This window comes from Penaeus monodon, chromosome 17 (genome assembly GCF_015228065.2).
Source record: "Penaeus monodon isolate SGIC_2016 chromosome 17, NSTDA_Pmon_1, whole genome shotgun sequence".
NCBI lineage: Eukaryota > Metazoa > Arthropoda > Malacostraca > Decapoda > Penaeidae > Penaeus > Penaeus monodon.
This window is the reverse complement of record NC_051402.1, coordinates 16,258,512-16,266,011: the sequence shown is the minus strand read 5'-3', so window position 1 is coordinate 16,266,011 and position 7,500 is coordinate 16,258,512. Positions and strand designations below refer to the sequence as shown.

At 50.6% G+C, this 7,500-nt stretch overlaps 1 protein-coding gene across 2 annotated transcripts in view; it reads left to right on the top strand.

Annotated features, from left to right (window-relative positions):
* Positions 1-7,500, top strand: part of LOC119583561 — a 102,864-nt gene that overhangs the window by 47,936 nt on the left and 47,428 nt on the right. The gene's annotated exons all lie outside the window — the stretch shown is intronic.

The window sequence follows — 7,500 nt, the reverse complement described above, 5'->3', positions numbered from 1 at the left end:
AAATTGGCTGCAGCTGAAGGAGAGAGAGTGAGAGAGAGAGAGAGAAGAGAGCAAGAGAAAAGAAGAGAAAGAGAGAACGTCCGTGATGCAAACAGCATTCCGTGGACATCGGGAAAGCTTCACGCCTCGTATATCAGCCTTCTACAGGTGATTCGGAGAAGGAAAAAAGGAAAGTTAAAAGAGGAAAACTTCGACGAGATGCGGGAGATCGGGAGGTAAACAGACCCTCATCGGAAAAAAAGGAAAGATAGAAAAGAAAGAGTGACAAAAAAATCACAGAGAAGATAAGTAAGATGTGCCCACGCTCATCCACACACACACACACTCACACACATCACACACACACACACACACACACACACACACACACACACACACACACACACACACACATACATACATACATACATACATACACACACACACACACACACACACACACACACACACACACACACACACACACACACACACACACAGAGAGAGAGAGAGAGAGAGAGAGAGAGAGAGAGAGAGAGAGAGAGAGAGAGAGAGAGAGAGAGAGAGAGAGTCAGAGTCGAGGCCGCAATTTTGCTGTTATTTATCTTGCGTAGGCATACTGGGGCCTCTAAAAAGGTGGCTCCCCCGCGAGTGCGTGCGTGAATGTGGGTGAAGGGCCAACGACCCATCGGTGGGCACGCGCGCGCGGTGTCTCTGGTTTACTTGTGTTGACATGAGTAACGAGCTCGTGTCTTCCTGTCTTTCGGGGTGTGGAAGGAGTGTGGGCCTTTTTGCTGAACTCTTTCTCGCTTTTTTGCCTTTTCTCTCCGTTTCCCTCTTCCTGTCCCTTTCTCTGTCTCTCTCTCTCTCTCTCTCTCTCTCTCTCTCTCCCTCCCTTCCTCCCCCCCCCTCTTTTCTCACTCTCTCTCTCTCTCTCTCTCTCTCCTTCTCTCCCTCTCTCTCTCTCTCTCTCTCTCTCTCTCTCTCTCTCTCTCTCTCTCTCTCTCTCTCTCTCTCTCTCTCTCTCTCTCTCTCTCTCTCTCTCTCTCCTCCCTCCTCCCTCCTCTCTCCTCCCTCCCTCTCCTCCCTCCTTCCTTCCCTTCCTTCCTCCTCTCTTCTCTCTCTCTCTCTCTCTCTCTCTCTCTCTCTCTCTCTCTCTCTCTCTCTCTCTCTCTCTCTCTCTCTCTCTCTCTCTCTCTCTCTCTCATCTATCTATCTATCTATCTCTATCTCTCTCTCTCGAATGAATGGATTCTTTAGGGAGTGTCGTGGGCGGGGGGGGGGTGAAGGTGGAGGGACGGGGGTGGAGGGGAGCCTAGTTAGCGAGGTGTATGTGCCGGCGAAGTCATCGAGGTTTTGAGAAGAAGGTTGGCATAGGAAACGCATCGGGAATCCCAATTTGCGCGCGAGAGTTGAAGAGGATCGATATTCCCGAATTGGAATCGGCGCGAGGGAGGCAAATACTTCTCTCTTTTATTCGATTTTTTTCCCGAGAAGTAAATGATTATAATATGAATTCGACTTCCCTATCCCGTCTTTCACCTCGGGTCTCTTCCTCCTTCGTCTCCCCCTTTCCTCCTCCCTATCCCTCTCCGCCTTCTCCTTCTTCCTTCCTTCTTCCTCCTTTCTCCTCCCTCCTCCCTCCTCTCCCCTCCTCCTCCTCCTGCTCCTCCTCCTCCTCCTCCTCCTCCTCCTCCTCCTCCTCCCCTCCCCTCCCCTCCCCTCCCCCCTCCCCTCCCCTTCTTCCTCCTCCATCTTCCCCCTCGCTCCTCCCCCCTCGCCCCTCCTCCCCTCCTCCTACATATATCGCGGTGAGGTTGTTCAATCTAAACAAACAAACCTCGGAATCGCAGCGCTTTCGGAGATGAATCGACCGCCAGATAAAAAAAAAAAATCGGGAGTTTTCAACGCGTCTTAACGAATCTAGTGGGGGGGGGGGGGTTGAAGGTTGTAGGGGTGAATGGAAGGGGAAAACTGAATGGGTAAGTTGCGGGGTGAAGGCTGGAGGGGCGAATGGGGTGGGGTGAAAATGGGGTGTATGGGGGTGAAAACTAAGATTAAGACTGAAGGGGTAAGTGGTGGTGAAGACTGAAGGGGTGAATGGGGGGGGGGGTAAGATTTAAGGGATGAATAAGGGGTTAAGAAAAGGGGTGAATGGGAGGGTGAAGGTGAAGGGGATATTAAGTAGGGGATTGTAAGCCGAGGGGAAGGTAAAAAGGGGGGGGGAGGCGATCGGAATGTGCATCTCCTCCCTCCTACGTGATGTTGGCCGAGCGGACCTGCAATATTGAATGATCGTGCGTCCGGGAAGGTCCTGGAAGGAATTAATTAACTATAGAAAGTATGTTATTTTAAAAGGGGGAGTCCAGGGAAGGTTCACATTCTTGTGGCGTGATGCGTTGGTCAGAAATAAAAATAAAATCCAAAGAAGTGTTTTTCGTGTTACTATTTTTAGGATTTTTAGTTTTCAAGATGGGTACTTGACACTACCACATCCTGATGAGGTAAGTGTGTATGTGTGTGTGTGTGTGTGTGTGTGTGTGTGGATCTGTCTGCCTGTCTGTCTGTGTTTGCGCAAGATTTTTATATTTTTTCTGCTGTATTTTTGAAGCGCGTAAGGATGTGCAATATGGCTCTGTGAAAATTATTTAGGCGTGACGTGATCAGACCAGATGGTGACGGTGTCATCTGAGGTGACAAGACTTGATAAAGCAATCTCTCTCTCTCTCTCTCTCTCTCTCTCTCTCTCTCTCTCTCTCTCTCTCTCTCTCTCTCTCTCTCTCTCTCTCTCTCTCTCTCTCTCTCTTCTTTCTCTCTTTCTCTCTTTCTCTCTTTCTCTCTTTATACCCCCCTCTTTCTCCCATATTTCGCTCTTTTCCGTTATTTTCACACGACGTCACTTTATTTGCCGCAATAGCACAACGCTACGCCTACCATCTGCGTAGGTATCGTGAGATGGTATCGTGGCTGATAACGCTATGATTGCGAGAGTGTCAGCGACCGAGACGCATCAACTTAGAGACGCACAAAAACTCTCGCGCTTTAAGAAATACGTTTACAGACGCATGAACATCTTGGTGCGCCTCCCCTGCGACGAAGCCCTTTGCCAGGCGTCCGGGCGGAGTTCCTGACGGCCCCCCGCGGTGCGTAATCTCCCCGCGTCGGTTTGGTTCCGGAGTTCGTGCGACGGGAGGAGGCAGGAAAAACGGAAGAATCTCGATAATGAGTATAATTACCGAGATTAATCTGTCACGTGGATCGGCCTGGCGACGTTGCGGGGTTACACGTGCTCCGTCTGACTCCCGCTCCTTCGGTTGGCTCTTGATAAAACTTTGGTCTGTTTCAAGGACAAGAAATTGCGATTATTTCGTGATTCTGTCGCGATTAACTTCGGATCACATTCGCTCGTGCACACGTTCTTCTTGTTTTGCACGTTCGTCTGCGAGCGAGTGGTCTCAGCACCGTAACCTTGGGGTCCCTCCGCCCGCCATTCCCTCCCCCCCATCCTCACCCCCCCATCCTCAACCCCATCCCCATCCCAGGGCAGGAAAGTTTTAATGATGTTGTAAGCGTTCTCGAGTGTCATCACCCTTCATGTGCTGCCTTGGTTTGGCCAGAATAATTGATGCAGATTCTGCAAGTTGGGTCAGTTGCCTAGGAGTCCTTCTCCCCCTTCCCTTTTTCCTCCATCCTCCCCTTCTCGTCCTCTCTCATTCCCTTCTCCTCTCCCCCTCTTCTTATTCGCTTTGCTCTCTCCCTTTCCTAATCTCTTGGATTTGGCGGCGGTCGGACACGCCGTCTTGCCAGGGCGGAGGAAACAGAGCAAGAGGGAGAAATGAAGAGAAGATGGAGGGAATGGGAGAGGAGAAAGTTTTTGTTGTCTGCGTAAGAAGGGACCTTTCCTTTTTGTTCTTAAAAATCTGCTCGGATAACTTGCGGCCCCCGACGGGCAGGAGGAGGGGCGCCGGCGTTTGCTCGAAGTCCCTCTGACGGTCGTCGAGGGGCTCGCGGCCGCCAAGACGCCCCAAGACGTAAGCTGAGTCTTGGAGAAAGTGACGTAACGTCTTGGTATCTCGGGAATCAGAAGAGCGTGTTTATTCTCGTCGGAAACCTTGCTCACATTTGAAAAGCCTTCCCCAAACCGCACGCGCACCGCAAGCGCTTACCGCCGGGCGCCCGCCGGTTGCTCTGACTCAACTCTTCCTTTTCCGCGAATAATGCATCTCGGTTACATCAGTGCGGCGACGTCTCGGCCCGCGGACGGCGAGGGTTTGACGTCCGACGCCGACCCGCCTCCTGACCTCTCGCAAGTGACGTCGTTCATCATAAGTGGCCGTCAGTGATGGGCCGACCCCCCCCCCCCCTTTCGCCTGAGACATCTCGCCCCCTTCACTCCTTCCCCTTTCGATACTCGCCATTAGTAACTCCTTTAAGTGCCGTATTTCCTTTCTCTGGAGTCTGTCATACCCCTCTTTCCCTGTCCTGACCCCCCTCCCTCCCCGTGCACCCTGTTTTAGCTTTCCCTCTTCGTGGATTTCACTGCCTTGGTGTTATCATGAGCAGCCCCTCTCGTCCCCTCACAAGCCCTCGCAAATGCCCGCCCCTTTTCCTTGTCCTTCGGCTACTCCCATTCTATGCCGTTCTCTGCCTTCCCCTTTTCTCTTTCTTACGTCTTTTTCCTTCTTTTCTTTTCCACCTTATCCTTATCCCCCTTCTATTTGCCCCTCTCCATCTTCTCCTCCCCTCCTTTTCCACTTTTCTTTTTTCCCCCCCTTCGACTTACCCATCCTTTTTCCCTTTCTCTTTCCCCTTCAGTCCATACTTCCTTCTTACCTTTCCCTCCTCTTTTCCCTACTTCATCCTTCCCCTTCCCCATTTCCCTCCCACCTTTCCCCTTCCCCTTTTCCATCCCCCTTCTCCCTTCTCGTTCCCCTTAACCTTTTCCCTTTCCCCTTCTCAATTCCCCGTTTCCCTCCCCCTTTCCCATCTCCCTTCCCCTTCCCCATCCCCCCATCCCCCCTACTTCATCCCTCTACTCCTCTCTCATTCACAACGGAAGGTGGCATTTCCCGCCGCCGTCGTAAACCTCAAGTGCGTGGAGGAACTCCCGACTCTCTCCTTCAAAAGAATGCGATTAATGGAAGCGACTGAGGGAAAAGTATGGGTGAGGGTTGGTGGGCTTGTGTGTGTGTGTGTGTGTGTGTGTGTGTTTGTGTGTGTATGTGTGTGTGTGTGTGCGTGTGCGTGTGCGTGTGTGTGTGAGAGTGTGAGTGAGTGAGTGACAGTGTGTGTGTGTGTGTGTGTGTGTGTCCGTGTCTTTGTGTCTGTGCCTGTCGTTTCGTTTTGTAAGTCATAGATTGGACCAAGTCCTGGCTATCGCGCTTTTTGAGTTGTGGTGGGGGGAAGGCGAAAGGACTGGGAGTTCATTAGTCGGTTGGCGCCGAGTTGAAGTCTTACACCAGGATTTACTCTCTCTCTATGTCTTTCACTCTCTCCCTCTCTCTCTCTCTCTCTCTCTCTCTCTCTCTCTCTCTCTCTCTCTCTCTCTCTCTCTCTCTCTCTCTCTCTCTCAGTACGAGCCAGTTCGTGTTTGTGTACCTATCTGCATGTTTATCGCCGTTCCGCGCTACTCGCAGGCTGGATGTCCACAAGTCCTTGACGCCGCTACGCATATGCATGAGCACGTCCATCATGTCAACAAAAGGTCGCTGTCGGTAATCATATTCCTTTACGGATCGTAACCTGTGGTCGAGGGCGGCGAAGGGGTTGTGGGCGGAGATCGAAGGTGGAAAGGGGGGACGTGGGTGGGGAATTGGGGATCGAGGGAGGAAAGGGAGATTGTGGGCGGGGGTCGAGGGAGGAAAGGGGGTTGTGGGTGGGGAATTAGGGGAGTCGAGGGAGGGGATCGGAGGGTGAAGAAACCTCGACGCTAAGGTGAAGGAGGACAGGCGAGGTACTGTGTGGCTGGCGTGATCGGCTCCTCATGCGATGGGGTGAAGGAGGAGGGGGAAGTGTTGGAGATACTTTCTGCACGGAGGGGAAGGCAAGGGGAGAGAAAAGAAAGAAAGAAAGGGAAAAAGAGAGAAAGAAAGAAAATATCCAGGAGCAATTATAAAAATGAGAGTTTCCACTAGGATTTTGAAAATAATAGTGCCGTAGCGAAGCAAGAAGAGAAGCAGTAATAACAGGAATTACGTTACAGAATAAAAGAATCCTAGACGCATGTTGAAACGATTCCACTCTCTTCAACGAAAAGTGTATGGTAATTGTGAAGTGTACAGTGATAAAAATGAATGATGATAACGATGATTTTTATGACTTGCTTCGAGTAACATTAAAATGAGGATTTAATGGGAATTAATGCTTGCTCGTTTCCCTTCTTCCCTTCCCCCTGCATCTCTCCTCACGCTTGCACTATTCCATCCCTTCCCTTCTTCCTTTTTCTCTTTGTATTCCCTTTTCCTTCAGTTTCCTGTCATTCTTACTCCTCTCGGCCATAACGTTTCCTCACACGTCCTTTACCTCTTTTTCTTTCTTTCTTTTTTGTCTCTTATATTTTTCCTTCATTTTTTTCGTCTCCCTCTCTGTTGTTCCATTCTCTCTTATTTCTATTTGCCCTTCCTCTTCTTTTTCCTGTCTTCCTCAATCTTTCTTTCTTTTTCTTTCTTCCTCCCTTTCTCTCCATCTTCCTCTCTCTTCCTCTTCCTCCCTTTCCCTTCTTCTCCATCTCCTATCCCTCCACCTCCACCTTCCTTTTCCTCACTTTCTCCTTCTCCCTTCCTCTCCCTCTTCCTCCCTCACACACCCGAACTGATGGCTGTATGGACTCTGCTCCCACAGCTGCGAACGCGACCGGATGCGTGGTGATATGGCGTAGAATAATGAATGAAAACAACATGATAATAAAAATATTTTTTCGCTTTTGAATATTCGTTGTAAGAGAGGGAGAGGGTAAGAGGAATAGATGAGAAGAGGTGAGATGAAGAGAAATAGGGAGACATAAAAAAAAAATGGAACGAAGTACGCAAGTGCCGTGTCATATAATGAGTGTATTATAATGAGAATGGCACAATCGGAGTGAAGTGTTGGTGTCAAGGAGCGACCTGCATCTCTCCCCCCACCCCCGACCCCACCATTTTCCACCCCCTAACCCCCTTAAGTACCACCACTCCCTGTTCTCTGACAACGCGTTCCTGTTGTGTGGCCGCTATCTGATGCTCCACAGCCCCCCTCCCCTCCCCTCGTCTTCTCGCCCTCCCTCTTCCCCCTTCTCTCCCACCCTGTTCCCCACTCCCTTCCTCTCTCTCTCCCTCTCCTTCCCTCTCTTCCTCCCTCTCCCTCCCTCTCCCTCTCCGACTCTTCAACCGCCACTGATGCAACGCTTCTGTCTCTAGCTCTATCGACTCGTGTGTGTTTTTTTCCTTGTTTTTCATTCAAGGTATATATTAATTTTTTCACGTTTTGCTATGGTTTTCTGCGTTTTTTTTTCTTGTAACCACTTCTGTCCTGTCCGAATCCCTC